The 23,919-nt window shown below is 38.4% G+C and overlaps 1 protein-coding gene across 2 annotated transcripts in view; it reads left to right on the top strand.

The window, feature by feature from the left end:
* Positions 1-23,919, top strand: part of GPC6 (glypican 6) — a 1,252,059-nt gene that overhangs the window by 168,931 nt on the left and 1,059,209 nt on the right. The window lies entirely within an intron of this gene.

Below are 23,919 nucleotides of genomic sequence, written 5' to 3'. Positions count from 1 at the left end.
TGGTGGGCTGCCGTCTATGGAGTCGCACAGAGTCGGACACGACTGAAGCGACTTGGCAGCAGCAGCAGCATCAAAGTACAGTAGAAAACATTGCATTCAATGTGGAATATGATGTAAATTACCACTCTTTATCCCCCAATAGGGAATTACTACAATTTCTCTCTGTAAATTATGTTAGGTTGCACTTAAAAAAATATTAGCCATATTATTCAAATACTGGCATTTATTCTCTAACACAGTGGATTAGAACCCAAAGAGAAAGAGGGGGTTAGAAGTTTTACTATGACTTTCTACCTGTGTGGGATAGAACTGCAGAGAAATCAACTTCTGGGTGATATTTCTGCCTCTTTTTCAAAGAATGGCCTTTTTTTAAATGAAAAGGCATGCCATTACAAGCTTTTAAAAAAGCATCTATGAGTTTACTGTGTGCGTATATTTGAGATGTTTATGCTGTTTCAGTTATTTATTTTTATACCTGCTCTTGGGTTAATCCCCATTAACAAGAAACACTAGTCAAATAGAGCAGTTATTTTGCACATGAATAAATGAGCAATAATGTTGTAGGTTGGAGACCATATATCAGACATTTTGCATATTCTTCATATTTAATCTGCACAGAATGATCTTTGAGAAAGGGGGTATTATTTTCCCCTTAATAAGATGAGAGTATGAATCACACAGATGGTAAAGAATCTGCCTGCAGTACAGGAGACCGGGTTCTACCCCTGGGTTGGGAAGATCACCTGGAAAAGGAAATGGCAACCCACTCTAGTATCCTTGCCTGGAAAATCCCATGGACAAAAAAGCCTGGTGGGCTGCAGTCCATGGGGTTGCAAAGAGTCGGGCACGACTGAGTGACTAACACTTGTATGAATCCCACGTAGATTAACAAACCCGCCATCTCTGAGGGCAAGTGCAAGGAAGAGTCTGGATGCAAGACCAGGTGTCCCTAAAATCCGAGAACATTGTAGCTACATCATCCACCCTCCATGGAGGGTTAACAGCTTTCTGGAACAGCAGTGCTCATCAGGAGTGCAAGTGTTCTGAAACCCAGGTCTCTGACGCCTGAGCCATTTCTGCTCTTTTCCACTCTAAGAGGATGCGTCAGTTACTGCTTCTAATTAATTCTCCAAGTGCGGAGCCAACTTGGTAAGCACCAGGGCAAAGCAGGAGGGAGCACTCAAAAACAGGGCAAAGCAGGAGAGAGCACTCAAAAACAGACAACGAGCGTCCTGAACCCTCCCGTCCAGATGCACGGTGTGACCTTTCACCTCCCTATTCATAACGAATGAGTTTTTAATCTGGGAAAGGAGGGCCCTGGAGGGGATGCTGGCCGGGGTCCCTTTTATCGCCAGACTTCAATGAAACACAAAGTTAATTGCATCTGATGCACAAAAATGTATTAGATCTGGGAAATGTCAGAGCAAATGGGTGGCCAGGTGAGGGTCTGAATTCACAGTCATGTTCTTAGCACCACACTCTCCTGACTGTAGCCATCATGGGTCTTGATTTCCGCCTGGGAAGCTCTACAAACCTAGAAGTTTGTGTCATCCAGTGGGCAATTCACAGTCTTCACACGTATGTGGAATGAGTCCTCCTCTGGATCTTTTTCGGGGAGGATCACTGCTTCCCATGAAATTTCCTCTCTGAGAAGTAAGTTGAAGCTTACTTATTGGACTCATTCTCCAATATGAAAGAAATAGAGAACTTAATTCTTCCCACCTCTGTAGCTTCCCGGATGATTTGATTGGGCTTTGGAAATTGTGTCCTTAGGAATATATGTATCTTAAAAAATAAGCTATGGCTTGGAGATCCTGGTTGGTTTTTTTTTTTTTTTTTCAAGGCAATTGGAGCCTTCTTTATCAGCTTTTTCATGCTAATTGTTCTTTCTCGTCTCTAACGTCTATCCTTTCAGGAGCTACATACATATTCAATTAACTCTACATGAGCTTCTCAGTTGAAAACAAACGTACCTTGAAAAAATTTCCCTTTTATCAAATAGACTTTTGTCTACATATAACTTTCTTCTGAGAGATTCTGATACATTATAGAATAAAAAATGCTTTTTGTCCCCACGGAGTCATCTAGATATTATGAAGTCATATTTGGGTGTGGTGGGAGAAAAGCATGTTTTTGGGAAGTGGTTGTGATTTCTCTTGTGAGCTAAGAGACAGGATTATTTCCTGTTACCTCAAATGACAGCTTTGTGGCTCAAAAGGTTTCCATTTAGGCTTTTCTGGCCCTTTTAAGCAAGTAAACTTTGTTTTTGAGTATTATTAAGCTTAACAGACTCTAAACATACACACACACACACACAGAATGAAGATTTGACTTCTGGGATTTGATATATTTTGGGGAAGAGTTAGGATGTGCAGAGGGTGTGAGAGAAAAAAAGCAAACGAAACTTCGTCCATCAAGAAGGACTTATAATGCAGGAAGACCGAGAACATGGCTCAGGGCACAGCAAAAATCATAATCGCTCCCATCAGAAAAAATGCCAGTTCTTCCTATTTTTCTAATTCCCTTCATTGGTATAAGGTGAATTATTCCTATTAATTTTTAAAATTAAATTACATTAGAAGAGGCTTGTTGAAAATAGAAATACCATCTTATAACCTCTTGTGTAGAAAGGCTGATTTTTGGTAGATTGCTTGCTTAATTGGCTTCCTTAATCACATTTTTAATCAGCCTGATTTTCTACTGGGCATACTTGTGATCACTACAATGATTAATCATTTTCAGGAAAAAACGGGATTCACTGAAATCTTTTGTCAGATGATCTTTCAGATGGAGGTAATACAGCTCCCGTTCCCTATGAAACTTTTTTATATAATAACCAACTTGGGTTTGGAATTGATCAGATTGGTAAGATTCAATAATTGTAACCATTCATTTGTTAATTTTTTAGCAGCAGTAACATTTCTGACAGTCTTGGTTGCTTTAGAAAATTCAGTCGCATAGGAGGTATAAAGCCCATTCTGAATCTCCTCATCTATCGAATAATTAAACGGGAGCATAGCAAGGCAAAGAAGAAGCATGGGAAGATGAAGCATCTTTAATGAAAGGTGAAAATGAATGGATACTGAGAGAAACCAGTGTTTCTGCTTAATTTTCAGTGTGGGTATGAAGCAAATAGGCAGAAAAGGAAAGCTAGCTAGAGATGCACATCAGTCTTTAACTGTGCCCTGGCTCATTCATTCCTTTGACCTGTTCTTGTCTTTAGCTCTATCTGTACATGTTCCAAACACCCTTTTCCTCCCAAACCCACTGTGTGTCTCTGTCTCCTGGCACATGCCATTTTAGTTGGGGAAGCTGAGCTATTGAGGGAAGCTGAGACATCATCAGCATGAACCGAAGGTAAGAGGATGAAAAATGTATCAGATACTGCTGTGTTCTGGCCATTGTTTTGAGGAAGTTGCAATACCAGAATTTGCCAGTAGGTTGCTTATGGTGTTGGACAGATCATTTCAGAACAGAGACCCTTGGTTCTCTAGTCTTTATAATGAAGGGTTTCCACGGTCTTTTCTAAATAGAGCATTCTCAACTTCTGCTGTACTCCTTTTATCCTCTTGGCCATGAACTTGGGGTGTGGTTTCCCTTGAATGGAGCTGAGAGTGCCAATTTAATTCTAGCCTGGAATCTTCCTCCAAAAGACTCCTTAATCTTAACAGAAAGAACCTTGTTACTTCATAAGTGAGTAACCTGGTAATTGGTAGAGTTAAGGGAGATACTGACCAGGGTCAAAACATAGAGGCTTCTTCTGTATGTTATATACTGCTATGAAACTTAGTACCTTTTGAAATACCACAAATTTATTATTCCCAGAATCCAGAATCCTGTTGGATTGTTTTTTTTACATGCAGTTCCAGCTTAGGGTTCTTAGAAAGTGAAGATATAAGTTGCAAAGCTTCTTGAAGCTTAGGTTCTGGGACTTGAATAGTGTCAATTCTCCTACATTCTACTGGTCAAAGCAGGAAAAGGACAGTCTGAATAGAAGACTTGGGAAAGAGGATTCACCACTTGTTGGGAGGTATAGCAAGGGGTTTGTGGCTGTATTTAATCTACCACACATGGACTATCATCTCATCCTCCAAGATCCATACCACATGCTTAGTTAAGACACTTTTTTGGCCAGGTCAATATGCAGCCTTAAAATCCTTTTTAACACAGTGCTCCAGGCAGCCACCACAAATCAATCATAACTGCCACAAGAAATGAAATGTATCTGCCATCTGGACTCTGCAGTGAGCTATTGATGGAGGCTGGGTAGGAAATTCAGAGTTCCTGGCTTTCATTCCAGCATCTTTTCTTTCTCCATCACTCTGTCTCCTCATTTTTGGTCAGTTCTTTAATATATCTCAGATTATTTTTAAAAAGTCACTTATTTCTATCTATAAACTTTCTAAAAATATGCATCTTTTGAGGTTCTAAACAATACCATCATATGTTATGTGTTTCCTACATAGATTATGGCATAAACCACTGTTTTAAGTGTTATCAATTTGGATACCACCTTAACCAATGATAAAGCTTGGATCAATTAAAATGATGACATCTGGATCAATAATGCAGCAGTGGGGCATTATGTGACTCTCGACATGAAACTATGGGAAAGTTACAATATCTCCCCTGAGCATTCTTGCCAAATCCAAGAGTTGAGAAGCGATCAGACAAACACAGATCATGAGATATTTCACAGAAGAGTTAGTTTGAAATCTTAGAAAGGCGTCAATTTCTTGCAAAATTCACCCCCCACCTCCAAAAATAGGTGAGGGACTGTGCTAGATTAAATTCAATGAAAGAGACATTTAAAAATTTCAATTCATGATTCTATACTGGATTTGATGTTGGATTTTAAAGTTATAAAAGACCTTATTAGGACAATTGGGGATTACATATTAGATAGTATTATTGTATCAATGTTACATAATTTTGAGTGTGATAATTTGGCAGTTATATAGGAGCAAGTCCTTATTCCTAAAGAAAAAGGATGATGTATTAATATTTAGAGGGGAAGACTCAAGATATTTGCAACTTATTTTCAAATGGGTCAACAGAAAAAATGAATATTTTATATATGTATGTACATGTATGTATACAGTATATATATATGTATATGAACATATACAGATTTTTTTATTACTCAAGGAGAGAGAAAGCAAATGTGGCAAAAATATTTAATTTACAAATGAAGATGATACATCCATATGTCTTCATCATACTTTTAATTTTTTTGAAGGTTAGAACATTTTCAAATTAAAAGTCACTAACTTGTGTTTTGTGGTTGAGACAATGCCTGACTTTGAGCTATTCTGATCAAGTATCCAGTGCCAACTATATGATTAAATTCTAAGGAATTCAGTTTCAGAATGCTGCATTTCTAAAAGGCACATTTTCTTTACTTACAGACATATGCCAGGAGAAGAATCTCAAGTATAGGCAGTTGTTTGAATATGGTAATTGATAGGAAAAGTTGACCAAGTAGAAAACTGTAATGTGTCATAATAAAAGATGGTGAAATTTGCCTATATGTTCTGTGGGCATCATGGTTCACAGAATTATATATTATGCCAGAAGCCTAGGATGACAAGGGTTTCATTTCATTCTGCTCATACTCTGTGAATGACTTTGAGCAAGTCATTTTAAGTTGGGTGGAAACTTGGTCCTCCCATAAAATGGAGAAGCAAATTCTGATTTAAATTTTGGATTAATTACCCAAATGCAAAGTTTTATAAACATCCAAATGTTCAATCTTGAAGACACATAGACTATTGCCACGCTAAGGAGCTCAGGTAATACTTACTGATTCTGCACCTGTTTAGAGGTTTCCTTACAGGATCCTGTGTAAAGTTTCATCCTTTACCTGTGAGTTACTGTGCTGAGAAATCTACCTGTATTTTGACAAATATGTTTTCCTACATAGCTCTTAATTTTTTCTTATATAAGGCTGGGATTTGAGGAGGAGATCTAGATAGAAAAAAATACCCCTGACTATGTCATCTGTGAAGGGGTTGTGCCAAGTCTCTGTGCTCTAGAAGTGTGGGTGGTTGAAAATCTATGAAATAATTAGCCACTCTAAACTGTGCTTCATAATGTCTAAAAATACTGCTCTTCTTAGAGAAGGCTGAGTCTTCTGTAGATTTAGAGGAGAAGAGATTAGCCATGATCTGGGTGTAACAGGGTTGGGAATGGTTTGGGTGGATGAAGGAGATCTGAGAAAAGAAGTCTGGTGTGCATGTTCATCTGTTCATTGTGTGCACAGACATTGCAGGAGGAACTCCTATGCCGACACAGTTGTTGTTTAGTTGCTAAGTTGTGTCCGACTCTTTGGGACCCCATGGACTGCAGCATGCCAGGCTTCCCTGTTCTTCACTATTGCCCAGAGTTTGCTCCAATTCATGTCTGTTGAGTCAGTGATGCCATCCAACCATCTCATCCTCTGCTTCAGTCTTCTTTTGCCTTCAGTCTTCCCCAGCATCAGGGTCTTTTCCAATGAGTCGGCTCTTTGCATCAGGTGGCCAAAGTATTGGTGGTTCAGCTTCAGCGTCAGTCCTTCCAGTGAATATTCAAGGTTGATTTCCTTTAGGATTAACTGATTTGATCTCCTTGCAGTCCAAGGGACTCTCAAGAGTCTTTTCCAACACCACAATTCGAAGGCATCAATTCTTTGGTGCTCAGCCTTATTTATGGTCCAACTTGAGATACACTTGTAGTCCTGACTGTTGGATGAAACTGAGTGATATTGTTGGATAAGAACAGTGAAAGCAGTGTAAAACTCATGGTAGGCAATACAGATTGTTGAATAGGGGATTGACTGGAGAGGGAGTAAATTTGAAACTAAGTAATGCATGGCAACATCATGCAGATAAAGAGCAGCAGATATCTTTCCCTTGGAAACTTTGTGTGAGGATGAGTATTCAGCTCTGAAATACAGGCTCTAGTGAAGCACCCCACGCCCAAGGTAAGAGAAACCCAAGTAAGATGGTAGGTGTTGCAAGGCATCAGAAAGGGGAAAACACACTGAAACCATACTCACAGAAAACTAGTCAGTCTAATCACACTAGGACCACAGCCTTGTCTAACTCAATGAAACTAAGCTATGCCCGTGGGGCAACCCAAGACTGGCGGGTCATGGTGGAGAGATTTGACAGAATGTGGTCCACTGGAGAAGGGAATGGCAAACCACTGCAGTATTCTTGCCTTGAGAACCCCATGAACAGTATGAAAAGGCAAAATGATAGGATACTGAAAGAAACTCCCCAGGTCAGTAGGTGCCCAATATGCTACTGGAGATCAGTGGAGAAAGATGGCTGGATGGCATCACTGACTCGATGGATGTGAGTCTCAGTGAACTCCGGGAGTTGGTGGTGGACAGGGAGGCCTGGCGTGCTGCGATTCGTGGGGTCGCGAAGAGTCGGACACGACTGAGCGACTGATCTGATCTGAGTTAAGCACCATTCGGGAAGTTTCAGAGAAGGGGTAAGGTTCTATGGAAGTAGTAGGTGATGAGGGTTGTGATCGATTAGTGATGTCTGCAGAGGTCAAAGGTGGAACCATAATAGCACACGAGTCATGTATTTGCTGTTTCTAAACTCAAGGGAAGAATAAAACAAAAATTCCAACCTATGTGATGGAAAAGATAATTGGCAACTGGTTTGGAAGAAAACGGATGATTTGGTTTCAGTTTGAGGCCCTTCTATTTGAGGACAGCACGTTAAGTACATCTGAGGTCACTGTTGCTAGTTCCTGGCAACTAGGATTCAGCATTCTGAAACTGCAACATGTTAAGATGTACTTAACATGCCACGGGCTTTGATGCACTTACCAGAGGGTGTTCAGAGTAGAGAGGGTGTAGACACTGGAACTGCTTTGAGGTCAAGTGAATACACAAGTAAGCTGCTTGTTTGTACACACACACACACACATTTTCTTGTCACGATCACTCCCTGTTCCACATATCTGTTGAATTCACGTGTCATTTGGTGAATAGTCACCATGTAGAACGGTCAGTCAGCTGGCCGCTGCATTACTCCACTCATTAGTGTGAGAAAGGACAAAGAGTATAGCATTCTTCTTTAATCCAGAGGAATCTTTAAAGAATTATAAACAATAATCATTGAAACTTGATGATTATAGGAGGGAAGAATCAGTACTTAATTTTGAGACATTGTGATTGGAACTGGTGCCTCGGACAGAGTTTGGGTTCCATATTTAATTTATAAGCTCTGTGCCTTGGAATCATACTTCCTCCCACTGGGCCTTGGTTTCTATAGCTGAAAAGAGGAAGTACTGTATAAACTAGGGATGGTGAGTGTGCGCTGTCTCTCTTTACCCTGCGTCCCTGGTAAACAGGGTTTTGCCTCTGATCTTGGATGAGGTGTCACAGGCATTTCAGTACTTGGCTTGTGACCAGGAAAATTTTGTTGTCTTCACGATGTCAATCACAAATGAAAAATAATGAACAAGAATAGTCATGGCAAATATTTGTTGAGTTTTTGTATGTGCTGGGTCCTGTGCTAAACACTTTATTTGTAATATGTTAAGATGTATATAAACTTGTGTGTGTTTTCAATTAAGAAGGAGGATGGTTAAAAGCAAGTGGAATTTTTGGCTCAAACTATGAGATTAGAGGATCGAATTCATTGGGATAACTTAAGAAAATGGCCAGTGGTGGCAAGAAAAGAAAACAGGGCTCACTTTTTCATTTCTAAAAACCTAGTCTAATAGAACATCACTGACCAAGTGTTTTACCAAGGGAATTAATGATTAGGTGAATGAGTAAAATTGTGTGCCAAGGATTGTTCTCAGCTCATGGATCCAGCTTCTTATTGTTGGATCAAAATCTACTGATCTGTTAATACCTTTATTCTGTAGTATTCACCTTATTCTCTCCACTAGAAACTTTCAGGTTTTAAAATAAGGCCCAGTTGATGATCCTTCATCACATTCTTTCAATTCAGAACCATTGATTATAGACTGTACTTCCTTCATCTGCTACATAAGGAGAGGTTTTAGAAAGTTCTTGCATCAGTATACTCATTTGTCATCACTAAACAATAAAGCCCAAAATCATTATCCTCATTCCTTAGAGCTAAGGTTTCAGGTGTATATCAAGTGAAAGAACAGCTGGTAAAGCTTTTATAAGGTAAAGTCATTATCATGGCTCCTAACAGGAACATCATGCCTGCATTAGGACTGTACCCTGCTTTAAAGAATATAGGCCAGTTATTTAAATAAATTATCCCTAGTTTCACCTGTTAATACTTTGAAAAGAAAGTCAGCTGAAGACAGCATTAGTGAATTCTGACAGTTGGGATACAAATTTATTATGACAAGTTAATTTTCCTTTTAGTTTCTAGGACTTTTATAAAATAAATGGACCTACACAGTGTATTGAATTAATGGATTTTATTTTTCATCTGAAGGAAGAAAAAAAAAAAAGAAAAAGCTTATGAAGTACTAGCCTAGAACTCCAGGATGTTCATTGAATTTCTGGCTCATAATATAGCTTCTAAAAAACCAATTATAACTTTCATCTTAAACTTCTTCCAGTGACAAATCTCTCTGGAGTGACACTGGATTCCTTCCTTAGAGAGCATCTCTTTTCTCAGGGGAAATGATACTCAGCAGCATCCAAAATAGTTTTAGCCAAAATTGAACTATGGAAATTGGATCCAACCCAAATTTGCCATGATTGCATCCATATATGTCAATTACATCTCTCACCCTTAAGATTTTCTCAACTTCTCTTGCTTCCCATATCACATAAACACCTGTCTGCCACAGATGCATGTTGCCATCTTCTGTCCCTGGACTCTCCATATGAGATATGAAGCGATTACATTTTTAGCTAACGTTTTTTCCAGCAGACTGGCTAAGCCCAGTGTTGGTTCCCATTTCTTGATACTTGGTAGCTGAGAGAGATTACTCTAGCTGCTAATATGGTCCGACCTGTGTTGGAGTCTTCATCAAAAGACACCAAGCCTGCTAGGGATGAGGAAGTACTGGGTGTCTATTCATGACCTGCTTCCCTCATCATTGCCCACACTGTCAAGCCGATGTCCCGCACAATGTGGATGAAGGGATTACTGTGATAGTGTCTGTCCACATCCATTTATTCCCAGCACCCAAGGCAGACTCTTCGGCTGCACTGCATGTCAGCTTGATTATCTTAGAGGCTGGAGACATGGAGCAGAGAGTGAAATTTTTCAAATGCTGATTGAGAAAGACTCATGTAGTGCAGTCAGACAGAAGTGGGCAGATAAGAGCTTCCCAGAGAGTGGGTGCACAGCACACTCTGTGATTATTACTATTACTATTATTATTATTCTGTAATCAATGTGATTTCCTAGACACATTCCTAAAAGTTCATTCTCTAATAGAGTTCTCAGGAGAAATAAAAAAAAAAGTGAGCAGCTCTATGTTGCTTCTGAAATAAAGATTGTTGACAAAGCTTCTGTCCATCCGTGTAATGGAAAAGGCACTGTATTCATGTCTCCATTATTCAGGCATGACCAGATGGAAAAAAAAAAAAACCTTCACCCTTTACTTTAATATCTTGATATACTCCTTATGTAGAAAGTTAAGATATATATCATAAGTGGGTAGAACTTAATTTTAGAAGGAGACTGGGTAGCCAGCATCAGCATCAGTATCCATGTGATGCTTGATTCAACTGCATTATCAGTGCCTGGTTGAAAGCTATAGAGCCATTATCTTTTCAACATAACCATAATTTCCAGTTCTGTTTATAGCTATCAAAGGTACCACTTAAGAACTCTTTCATAAAAAATGCCAAGTCATTAATTGATGTATTTCTGCCTCATAAAGTAGAAACAAATTTCCCCCAGAAGAAATGAGTTTTTCAAACAAAATTGAGCATCGTATATATTGTTATAATAAAGCAAAACCTAGCAGGAAGGGTTGGCTAGTAGAGCAACACCACCAATTAGGTCCTAAATTACTTATTATGTGTGAATCTGAGTGTCACTTTTGACCATCTTTCCATATTCCTACAATGGCTAACAAACTGATGCTTAGAAAATAAGCACAAGATCCTTTTATAAATTGTATCTGGAAACCTGCCTGGATCTTGTAATCTCAGGCATTTAACTGGTTCCTTGATTTCTATATTTATATAAGCATGGATTTGACTTGTGTGGGGATTGGTGGTAGGTGTTAGGATGTTTATAAGAGGAAAATAAAAGAAAGCATGATTATCAGTGGTAAAATAAATCCAACTATTGTTCTGGATTTTTTAAGGAAAAACTTATGTATACAAGAAAACCTTAGGTGCTGGATTTGTTTAGTGTTCACTATGAAGACAAACGTGGGTTTTTCTTTATATTTGAGGTGATCCTAGCAAATGTGAAACATCAGATACTTGTTTTGCATTGTAAAGAGATGGTTAATGAATATCGCACTGTAGTGAGTGTTTCAGGGCTTAATAATCGATATCTGTACTATGGAGCCTGTGCTAATTCTATTTAAGTCAATGACTGTGTGTGAACATCTCAGTGAACTAGTTACATTAGCACTGTTTTAAGTACTATGTACCTAGCACTGTGTGTAGCTGAGATTTGAATCATCAGCAAAAGCAGGTTAATGACCCTTCAGTGTCATTGCAGATGTACTGAATATATAAGGTTTGGCCTGTCATACAAATGAATAGACATTTACTTAACTTTCATCTCCTGGTTCTTTTATGAAATAGTGCTTTTTACCAGAAGAGATAAGTGTAAAATTGGGAAATTAAAGGACTTTATGCTGTTCTTCATAAATGCAACCATATATGTATTTTGAGGAAATACTGTGATTTCAATAGTATGTGTGGTTGAATGCAGGATATTTTCACACATGTTCAAGGATGTAGACTATAGCTAAATTGATAGGGTATTCTTTTATAATCTTCATTCTGATCTTTCTCCTTCAGTTCACTCTTTGAGTCTTTTCAAAATAAATGATGTTTCAGTTCAGTTCAGTTGCTCAATCATGTCCAACTCTTTGCAATCCCATGAACTGCAGCACACCAGGCCTCCCTTTCTATCACCAACTCCCAGAGTTCACTCAAACTCATGTCCATCGAGTCCGTGTTGCCATCCAGCCATCTCATCCTCTGTCGTCCCCTTCTCCTCCTGCCCCCAATCCCTCCCAGCATCAGAGTCTTTTCCAATGAGTCAACTCTTCACATGAGGTGGCCAAAGTACTGGAGTTTCAGCTTCAGCATCAGTCCTTCCAAAGAACACCCAGGCTGATCTCCTTCAGAATGGACTGGTTGGATCTCCTTGCGGTCCAAGGGACTCTCAAGAGTCTTCTCCAACCCCACAGTTCAAAAGCATCAATTCTTTGGCGCTCAGCTTTCTTCACAGTCCAACTCTCACATCCATACGTGACCACTGGAAAAACCATAGCCTTGACTAGATGGACCTTTGTTGGCAAAGTAATGTCTCTGCTTTTTAATACGCTATCTAGGTTGGTCATAACTTTCCTTCCAAGGAGTAAGCATCTTTTAATTTCATGGCTGCAGTCACCATCTGCAGTGATTTTGGAGCTCCCCAAAATAAAGTCTGACACTGTTTCCACTGTTTCCCTGTCTATTTCCCATGAAGTGATGCGACCAGATGCCATGATCTTAGTTAGAAGTAATTAAAAATTGCTATACTTTGAATAATTTTGTACTTAAATAAAAGAAAAGAATCCGCTTTTCATAATCTTCAAATATCTTCCCCCAAAACATATATACTAAAAAAGCTCAAATTAGTTTGGATCTCACTATTTTGGAACTTGTTTTATTTCTGTTTATTGAGACACAAAATAATTTGCTGGAAAACATGCTGATGTTGGCAGTTTCCCATCAAAAAGAATAAACCTTTTCTCTTTAGCAATTCCCACCTCTATTAATTTAAAGCTTCATCATGGGTCATATTCCTCTTCCTATGCTAATTATAAACCATTCCTTCCAGGAGGTGGAGGAGAGGGGGCTGGTCTAGTGGGTGCTTACTTGGTTTAGGTGACTGCATCAACCATGTAATTCCTTTGTGCTTTGTGAAGATTGTTCACAGTACTTTCAATTTCCCAAAACCTACTTATCCTCCACTAGTAGCTAAGATATTTCAACCTCTGGGAAATCTACCCATTGTTCCTATCAAGGGAATATTATTTTTGCACATTTTTGTGTTCTCATATTTCTTTTGTACCTTGCTCTGTTAGTCATGCTTCATTGCAAATGTCTGTTTTGCTGTTTCTCTGCTACAAATGTTAGCTCAGCTGGTAAAGAATCTGCCTGCAATGCAGGAGACCCCAGTTTGATTCCTGGGTCAGGAAGATCCCCTGGAGAAGGAAATGGCAACGCTTACTAGTATTCTTGCCTGGAGAATCCCCATGGGCACAGGAGCCTGGTAGGCTGCAGTCCATAGGGTCACAAAGAGTCAGACATGACTGAGTGACTAAGCACCACATTATAGCAGTCTATTTCTCAGAAATCTAAGGGTGGAGATGATTTCTGATCTTTATATACCCAAGATTTAAGACAGTGCTTGTCACACTGTGGACATTCAGAAAATGTTTCACAAATAAATGAACAATGAGTATTCTAGGATAGCCAGAAGTATTTTAGGAAGAGTCCCCTTGTGGGAATGGGGAGGATGCAGAGAAAGAGATTGCAGACAGGGGATTGGACAGGCAGTTACTATCAGAGACCATGAAAAGTTTGCCAAAGTGGTGATGATAGGAATGGAGAGGTGAAGATAGGTGCAGGAATACTTATTTCATAGACTTTTTCTTACAGTTCTTCTTTTTCCCTTCTGATAGGATGCTTTGTGTAGATACATTAAAGTTAGCACCACTTTTTGACCCAATATAATGTACATGTACTGAATAACACATGATGACAAGCGTCAAAGGAAAAAAAGTTGGAGTAGAAAATTTAGATTTTATAACAATAACAAAACAAACAAAAAAACAACCCCACACTGTCATTCCATTTGTGAGAAATAATCATGGTAAACATTTGGTCTGTTGTCTCTGAGACATTTGTGTCTAGGAGCTGAGAAGCAATCTCTTAGAGTGGTTACCATCACAGACTTTGACCTCTGCGTTCACATTTTGGCTCTGCTGTCTGCTATGTGATTTTTGGTAAAACGTGCTCCATCATTTTCTTGTGTACAGTTAGGATCATAATAATTATACTCATTTCATGGAATTGTCCTGATGATTATGAGAGCTAATGCATTTAATGAGCTAAGCCTAGTTGCTGGCACATAGGGTATTTATAAATGTGTATGCTGTTCATATTTATATCAACTATATCAACTTATAAGCATGATTTATATTCTAAACTTTCTTCCTTTTCATCTTATAATCATCTTCCGTAATTGTCAAAAACATCCATTTTAACGATTGTATAATATTCATTTGTATGTCAAAATCCTCATTTTAATCATATTTTGCTTTAAAAATAAAAGTTTAAAGGTATAATTGTCATTGCATAAATGATTGTGCAAATCTAAGATTGCTTTGCTATGATTAATTTCCAGGAAAGGAAGTTACTAGGTCAAAAAGCATGAATATTTTTAATGTTTTTGAATCAAATAGCAGTTTGCCTTCCAGAACACTGCTCTTTCAGCACTAAATATTATTTTAAAAAACCAAACCAAAAACCTCAACTGAGTAATTTTAAAGCCCTTATTGGTTGTACTCAATGATTCATGACTCAGGCAATATCCAGTACAGCAGATAGAAAGGAACTCTGAAGAAGTTAACAAAATGAAACACAAGGAGAACATAGGAAGAAAAAAGTTACAGAACCAAAGGGATGGACTGGTTATGGCAGTCATTTCCTTTAGGGGAGGGCAGAGGTCTCTTAGACATTACCTAACTAATGCTGATTATGCAATTCCTAATGACTGATTTAAGATTCTACTTCTGGGAGAGCCAAAACTATAATTATGTCCAGGTTTGGTGATGTGGGTCTTAGCATAAGGAAGTCCATTTTGTTCCTCTTTTCTTGTTTTTAATAATACTATAATTTCTTTCCAGTTTGGGTCAATTTATTAAGTGATAAAAATATTTTTGTTTGAACGTACATCTCTGAATACAGAAGAAAGTAAAAATTGTTAATATTCTTTTAGGTCTTTAGTATTTTTCTTTAGTGTTCTTTAGTATTTTTCTTTTTTGTGAGTGAACTGCTTATCTGTATGTATTCTTTCTAATTTTTCTATTGCTGTGTGCATCTTTTTCTGTATTGATAATGTGACAGAAACATAATTATCACTAGATTAATTTTTTAGGGTGGTGGAGTTCAAAATGTCCAAAAGCCTACTTTAAGTATTTGATATATTTAGTTTTTCACTATGAAATTAACAATATTGTACAATTCTTGACTTGCAGAATAGCAGCTGTTAGTGATTTGACCTAATAATTTAAGGCTTTGTGAAATTGTCAAACAGTTGAGTAGACTGCCTCAGACTCATACATGAATTTTGTTATTTGGCTTATGCAAGTCTATTCAACTATTTTCAGTCATACTTTTGGCTTGAAAAATCAGTGTTTTTGAGCACTTACTTCTAAATGACTGGGTGCCATTTCCATTTGACAAAAGATTTTGAATATAGTTGCTCAAATGTCACATATGATCAGGTTTAATTTTTCAACAAATTGTGAATGATGTTATCCTAATATTGCACTGTGAATCACAAATATTTCAACTGGAAGAGATGAAGTTTCACTTTATAAGCATTACTGTTTTGAAGTTTGCTTCTAACTTCCATACATCATTTAATTTGTCATGACAGTAACCCAGTGAGGAGCACTGAGTGGTCCCCTGTTTATATATATATATACTTGTATTTTGTTAGTTATTTTCGGCCATGTGAGGGCTCATCTAGTTGAGGTGAGTGCAGGTTCCCCTCTAGTCGCAGCGCGCTAGCTGTACGTTGCGGTGGCTTCTCTTGTTTCAGGTCACGGGCTCTAGGGCATATGGTTTTCAGTAGTTGTGGCACCAGGGCTTAGCTGCCTGCAAGGCATGTGAAATCTTCCAGGACTAGGATCGAACCAGTGTCCCCTGCATTATAAGGTGGGCCCTTAACCACTGGAACCCCAGGGAAGCCCCAGTCCCGTTATTATAGAAGTGAAGGCTGAAGCTCAGAGAGGTTAAAGAACACCGCACTGACCGAAAACCCAGGTCTTCATTTTGAATCTAGTACTCCCCCCCGCCCCCCCACCCACTCTTCCTTGATCACTGAATCACTAGACCTGGAAATATGTGCCTTCTTCACTTTTGTTAGAAAAAATAGAACCGCTGGGATTCTAATCCTAGTGAGAAGCGATAATGGGAAGCTCCCAAGTGCCACTGCCCTGTTTTTGTTGTGTCTGTCTTATTTTAAGAACATATGTTTTGGAATTTGCTGTGTAAATGCTAGTTTGAGCTTTACAATGAAAAGTGAAAAGCAATGGCATGTTTATTTTACTTAATGTGTATGGCATTCATGAGGGCTTGTTTCACTTTCACTTGATTTCACTGTTTGTTTGTTTTTTAGCAATATAGCCTTGGGATAATGTCAAGTTACTCATAAAGAAGGGATTTTAATGAATATCCATGGAAAGTACTCTCCTCCTCATTTATTTCTGATGCCTTTCTTTTCACTAACTAAATTCTATAGCGGTCTCTGGAGCACAGCGTGATACTGAATCAGTTTCTCATCACTGGTTCCAGTTCTTTCTTTGAGCTCTCATACCCAGAAACCGATATGCAGAGGACCAGTGCACTTGTGGAAGAATGTATTTCTTCAGGGAGTTACTGTTCCAGTCTGGGTTTGCCTGTGCTGAATTATTTCCTTCATGAAATGAGTTAAATGGGGTGGGAGGGGGCAGTGTGGTAGGATCTCAGTATTCCTTGAAAAATTGTAAAGAAAAATTGAAAATTTAAACAAAGTTGAAGAGAGAAAGCGTGGCCAAGCTGTGACTGGGCTATTATTATAAACTTGTTCATGGGCATGTTGTTAAACATATAGCCAGTGAAGAAATAATGCTTGCAAGAATGCAAGAACAGATTGGAACTGAGATGGATTTAAATTAAGTATCATTCTCTTTCTGGATGTGTATATACACACACATATATATATCCTCTATTCTCTTATTATATTCTGGATTTTTGGTATGAAAAAAAATCCCATCTTCTCTTTCAGAAGCCTGTTGGAAGAGACCAATTTCTCTGATGGCCATTCATTTCTTATTCAATTATTCACTTTTACCTGCTGATTTATAGAATTTTGATTAGCTTTTATACATTATAAAAATACAAATTTTATTTGTAAAACACAATTCTATTGTACATAGAAATAAAACTATTCAAAATATGCCTGATTGTCAGAGGATATCCACATTTCTGTTTTATTTTTAATTAGCAGTACAACAGAGCAAACATTTTTTAAATTTAAAAGATGTAAAGGTATATATGTTTTAGTAAATCTGATCATAGGATAGTACTTCCAGAAGTCTGTGGAGAAATATTTGACCTTTTTTTATATAAAGGTCAACATCTGAGTGAAAATTAGGCCAGAAGAATGTACATATATGGCTCTGTGAAATTATTTGTGAGCAAGGTCACCAAATTAAAAAGGATGGATTCAGTCCTAATGACTTTGAGTGAAGGTTTTTGGGCTTTTATGGCTCAATTTCATAGATAAAGGTATTTGAAAAATAACATTTTCTTATATTAAGAACATTTACTGTAGTTAGAGAAGATACTAATGCCAAGCAACACGAAAATGTAGTGTGCATCCTAGCCTTTCTATTTTGGCTGCCATTTTGAAATCTGTTCCCTTGTCCACTTTGCCATTGTGGAACTCGTTGTTCAGTCCCTTAGTCATATCTGACTCTGTGACCCCATGGACTGCAGCATGCCGGGCTTCCCTGTCCTTCACCATCTCCCAGAGCTTGCTTAAATTCATGACCATCGAATCAGTAATACCATCCAACCATCTCACCCTCTGCTACCCCCTTCTCCTCTTGCCCTCAATCTTTCCCAGCATCAGAGTCTTTTCCAGTGAGCGGGCTTTTCTCATCAGGTGACCAAAGTATTGGAGCTTCAGTTTCAGCATCAGTCCTTTCAGTGAATATTCAGGGTTGATTTCCTTTAGGATTGACTGGTTGGATCTCCTTGCAGTCCAAGGGACTCTCAAGAGTCTTCTCCCCAGCACCACAATAGGAAAGCATCAATTCTTTGGTACTTGGCCTTGTTTATGGTCCAACTGTCTCATCTGTACATGACTACTGGCTACACCATAGCTTTGACTATTGTGGAGCTCAGTGCTTGGAATATTTATTGAAGTGAGAGTTTATGTGAAAACTAATGAATACATGCATTTTTGCATTTGCCTTTCAACTGATACATAGCATGACACCTTCTGTAAGGATTTCATCCAAGCCTTTGATATAATGAAACTTTCCATTAGCAACAGTTCTCTGTGGCTACCTGCCTCCTGGTGGAGAATTGTTCCTTCATGACAGCCGCCCTGCTTTGATGAAGATGTTCCTTTTATTGTGTTTCTGTGCCTTACTTGTTAAGAATAGTAAGAGCTGTGTTTACAGATGACACTAAGTTTTATGTTAAACATTCAAAGTTACAGTAAGTATGAATAAATACAAACACAACTGAAACTGTCAAGCACCTCTACCCTCCTGTGCATATGATGTTGGGAGGGAAAGAAAATTGTGGACACGTTTTATGAAGAAAAGCTTAATTGCTTAATTAAAGGCAAATAGAATAAAGTTACATCAGACTCATTGAATAGTGCTCAGTAATACTTCTGTAGCATGCATGCAATGGAAGAATACTGCATTCGCCCAAGATTACTATTGTAGAAAAACATATTAATAGTTATAGATCTGGAAAATAACATTCTAGAAAGATTAAGTAGCACTGACAGCATTGTCAAATATAAGCTGAGTTTTAACCATCCTAAAAATGAATAGGAGTTTTTCTTACCCATTCCAGTTAAAGTTATTCATCCTGCTCTTTTATAAATATATGTATTCAAATAAAAACCATGTCCTGGTTGTTTATCTGATTCCAGATTAGTTGAGGTGGTCAAGGAAGGCTTTTGAGGAGGTGCTGTTTGAATTGAGTCCTAATGGGACCACAGAGAAGCAGGCATCCATGTCAAGACTGGGTGAATGGCCTTTGAAGCTGAAGTAATCAAAAATACAAAAACTTCAGAGGGACTGAGCTTAGTATGGGGATGAAGGACGGTAAAGAAGAGTGGCCTTGAGATGAGGTTGAAGCAGGCGTCACATTTTGCTGGACCTTGAAGACCAATATAAGGCCCTTAGATTTTTAATTACAAAGAGAATCCATTGGAATGTTTGAAGCAGGAAAATGACATCTGTTGTTCAGTGTAGACAGTCATCTTTGTTTTTCTGTGGAGAATGGAATATGGGGAGAAAAGAGGGAGAGAGACTTTTACAGTCATTTGAGCAAAAGATGCTGGTTTGTTTATTTATCCTTTCAAGAAAAATCCAGTGAACTCCTACTGCATGTTAGGACACAATAGTTTGTCCTGGGGAGGCCAGGGTTGTTAAGAGAGGTAAGAACTCTACTGTCAGAAAACTTTGCCTCTAGTGAAGATTGAAGGTAGTGTCAAGTCCTGTGAAGACAATAAAACAAGGTTAATCCGGTGGAGGAAGTATGTCTACTTAAATAGAGTGTCATGGGCATGGTGGAGGCTGAATGATAAGAAGGCAGGCATGAAAGAGTCTTGAGAACAGTGTTCCAAATACAGGAAAGAGCAAGTGCCGAGGCACTGAGAGGAAACACGTGTGGCATAGAAACATCGTTGTGGCTGGAGGGACCACATGAGAAGTTATCACAGCTCCCCCCTCAACCCCCCAAAGTCAGCTGGGGCCTCATTGTTTAGAATTAGTAGTCAATGTTTTGGTGAGACTTTTGGGCAAGTGGGCATGGGGACAGAGAATGAGATGAAGACTGGAGAAGAGTTTAGGGTGCTGTGACAAGTATTTATGTCTTTTTTGGGACAAGTATAGGATTATCCACCTGGTTGTAAGCGCCACATTCCTCTTGTGTCTGTCACTATATGAGAAGCAATTGATTCATGAACATTCTTGTTGGCTCTTTCCTATTAGTTTATTAAAAATGATGGTGCTGGCTTTTACCATCCTTGTCATTTAGTTGTTTTAAGAAACTATTGGTCATGATACTTGTCAGGAATTTGATTTTCTGCTCACCACTTTGTAAATTCCACAAAGACGACCACGTAGAGGGAAACAGAAATTTCCTTGTTCTTGAAAGAACAAAATGAGCCATATACACAGGGAATATTTTTCCCACTGTTTAAAGCAGTATTGCTGTTAAAGTGGTGTATAATACAACATTTACTTTACTCTGAAAATCCCTAGTGCACAGATGCATTTGAAATGACCCCAGTGTCTACTTTGTTCCAGTTCGCATTGTCTTTAATGAGAGCTGTGGAAAACTCGAAAGAAGAATGACTGAAATGGCTGTTTTGGCTATTATTTGCACATGTCATTGTTCCAACCAGAAAGTAGAAATTATTGGAAAGGAAAGTTATTTTTCATTAGCTTGAAGACCTGTTCCAAAGCTGTTATGAAAGTGGATGTTAAGTGGGGTCTTGTGCCATTTGCTTCATATGCACCGTGGGGGATTGATTTCCTCAGCCCAACTAATAGAATATTTTCTCCACCAATCTTGGTGCAATTTCATTATATAGTTGCAATTTTCAACATTACATTTTAATAGAATTTTGAGTCTCTGTTACCAATAAAGTTAAATATAATCAGAAATGAAAAATCTTTGCTGAAATAGTTACCTTGTCACCTTTCAAAAAAGGAGACCTTTGTAATCCTCCTGTTTCCTATCACTGCTTTGCCTCAATAAAGGAATACACACACGTTTATTGAATCAGATTGATACTTCTTCCCCAGGTTCATTCTGCCTCAAGAAGAACAAGATTTTTTTTCCTTCAAATGGGAAAAAAAAAAAAACAAAACTGTAAGCAACACCCTCAAAATATGAAATCAACCACAAAATTCATTACTTGAGATTTTTCATTTAGAGAAATGATCATAATGACATACTGTGTTCATAAGTGAGATTTTTTCTCTTTAAGCTCTTAATGTATAGTTTGCCTTTAAAATTAAGTTGCCTACTTTTCTAAATCAAACACAGATTAAACAACCACATAATTACTTCCTGAATCTTTTTTTTTTTGTTTTTGCCATTGCAGGGATATGGCATATGTTTAACATGGTTGATCTTATTGTTTTAATTTTAAGAGATACAATGAGAAAATACTTAATAAAGTAAAAAATTACCTTTAGTCTATTAGGATAGTATAAGATATGTTTCCTTTCAGCCTTTTCTTCTGTGAACTTTTTAATAAAAGAAGTTTTTGGAGATGAGTGAATGCATACAGACATGCTAAGTCACTAATTCGTGTCCGACTCTTTGCAAGTCCATGGATTGTAGCCCACCAGGCTCCTCTGTCCATGGAATTTCCCAGGCAAGAATACAGGAGTGAGTTGCCATGCCCACCTCCACATATAAAAAGTTTTTGAAGGTGAATGAATGGATACCAGCATTTCCTTAGAACAAAAGATAGATGATAGAGCTGGCAGAATATTCATACTTAAGGTGATAATTATATAAGGCGATAAAACATATTTTATGATAGCATAATATCTCTGTAGGACTTCCCTGGTGGTTCAGATGGTAAAGCAACTGCTTACAATGTGGGAAATCTGGGTTTGATCCCTGGGTCTGGAAGATCCTCTGGAGAAGGAAATGACAACCCACTCCAGGAGCCTTCCAGACTCCTCCGTCCATGGGGTCGCAAAGAGTTGGACATGCCTGAGCAACTAAACTTAATATCCCTGTACTGAGCTAACTGTCCAAAATATAGCCCAAAATTAAAAAATAAAAAGAGTACTCAAAGACATTCTTAGTAAAAAACTATCTCCCCTTGACTTGAAGGATCTAGTTGGCATGAGAGAGAATGTGATCATACAAATTAAATAAAGGCCTTAAAAAGCACAGAGTATAGATTTAATTAAAGAGTGTTTTCCATAGAAATTGGTGTTAAAAAGACAGAGTAGGTTGTCTGGGATGTGTTTTTTCTTATTGTTGGGGTCACTGCTGGGCACTGATTAAAAGCTCAAGACATGGTGCTTATATCCACCCGGCTCCCCATTTCTTACCTGTGTGGCCTGGGGCAAATCGCATAACCTCTTTAAGAGTCTTGGGTTTTTCATCTGTAAAACAGCCAGTAGTAGTTCCTGCCTCATACGATCTGGTAAGGATTCACTGAGATAATGCATACTTTGTAGGTTTCTGGGACATGCAAAGATTAATAAAAATAACCATTCAATATGAATCCTTTCCTGTATGGCCAGTTATATCTAACCACATAGTTTTGAATATATTGGAGAATATATTTCTAAGCAGGACAGAAACTTGGAAAACTAAAAATATATAAGGATCCCATGTTTGTAAAAAGAAAAAAAAAAAGAAACGTCCTTGAATATTGAGTAATAAACTTCTTATTGCTTAATATTGGAAGGATGACTCAGAAACACTGAACTTCAGAAAATATTCCATCCTATTTGCCTCCAGAAATTGCATAAAGTGAAAATGTTTTGGTTATTCCATGAAGGAGTAGCTTGCATTTTAAGCAATATGTACATTCAGTTGTTTGCAAATTTACAGAAACTTTTTTGTTTTTTAATAGGGTGTTGCTAAGTTATTGTGGTTGGACTTGATCGTGTCTCTGGCAATATTTCTTGTCGACCGTTCTTTTCTCTTCCCAGACGATTTTATCATTTCCACCACATTGGCATCAACAGGCTTCTGATATATCCTTGACTCATGAAGGTGTGGTCATTTCCTCTTCTGACCTTACCAAGTAATGAGAGCGGCTGGTGTGCCCTTTCCACTAAATCAATAGAAAGTGCTTCAGGGTATGATATCTCATTAATCGAGATGGGTAATGGCAGACTTGGGACAGTTTATGTAGCAGACAAACAAAGCACCTGCTCATATTAAAGGGATGGATGACTCATGACCACATGGATGCTTAAGACAGAGTAAAACTTTAACAACTGGTAGCAACCACCTGCTTCACCAGCTGGGATGTTGTGTCTGCCGTCTTCTTCTCACACACCTGTGTGTCTTCTTTTTACCCTGTATGTTCTAAGGATTTTGTGTGTTGCATGCTGAGTTCCCTGAGAGGCAAGTTGGCTTGCAGGAAGTCTGTCCTGAGAGTAACACATGTTGGGAAACAGTATCCGAGAGAGGAAACTTTGAACTTTCTACAGCTGATGCGGGGGCCTCAGCTGGTCTCAGCTCTGAGGCTGCCTGCAACTGAAATGTCCCTTTGGAGACATTTTGAATATATTGGAGATTTGGGTCCCTCAGATTTGGGCCAGGGGGCCATGTCTTGGTATCCCTGCCTGGACTGTTTATTGGATGCAGGCTGCTCCAGAGTTAAAGCTTCAAGCTTGGGCAGAGCAGCTCCCTTTAGCGAAGGTCAGGTCCTGGAGAGAGGTTCGATGGTCAGTTGTTGGCCATTGGAATCCCTGATAGTGAAGGAATCCTTCATCCTGATGGGAGACTAGGGGACACGCAGCCATACCTACCCCACCACGCAGCCTGAGGGTTTGTCTCCAGTCAGGTCTTAAATTTCAATCTAATTCAAAAATCCTGAAAATTTAATTCTAATAGTAAAAATGATAAAGACACTATTATTATTATCGTTGAGTTTATGGTACAGGTAATACAAAGGTTAATTTGTTCTTCTGTCCATGTGCTCAATTCTCATCAGTCATGTCTGACTCTTTGCAACTCCATGAATCGTAGCCCATCAGGCTACTCTATCCATGGCATTTTTC

This window comes from Bubalus bubalis, chromosome 13 (genome assembly GCF_019923935.1).
Source record: "Bubalus bubalis isolate 160015118507 breed Murrah chromosome 13, NDDB_SH_1, whole genome shotgun sequence".
Taxonomy (NCBI): Eukaryota; Metazoa; Chordata; class Mammalia; order Artiodactyla; family Bovidae; genus Bubalus; species Bubalus bubalis.
This window is presented reverse-complemented; position numbering and strand designations above follow the sequence as displayed.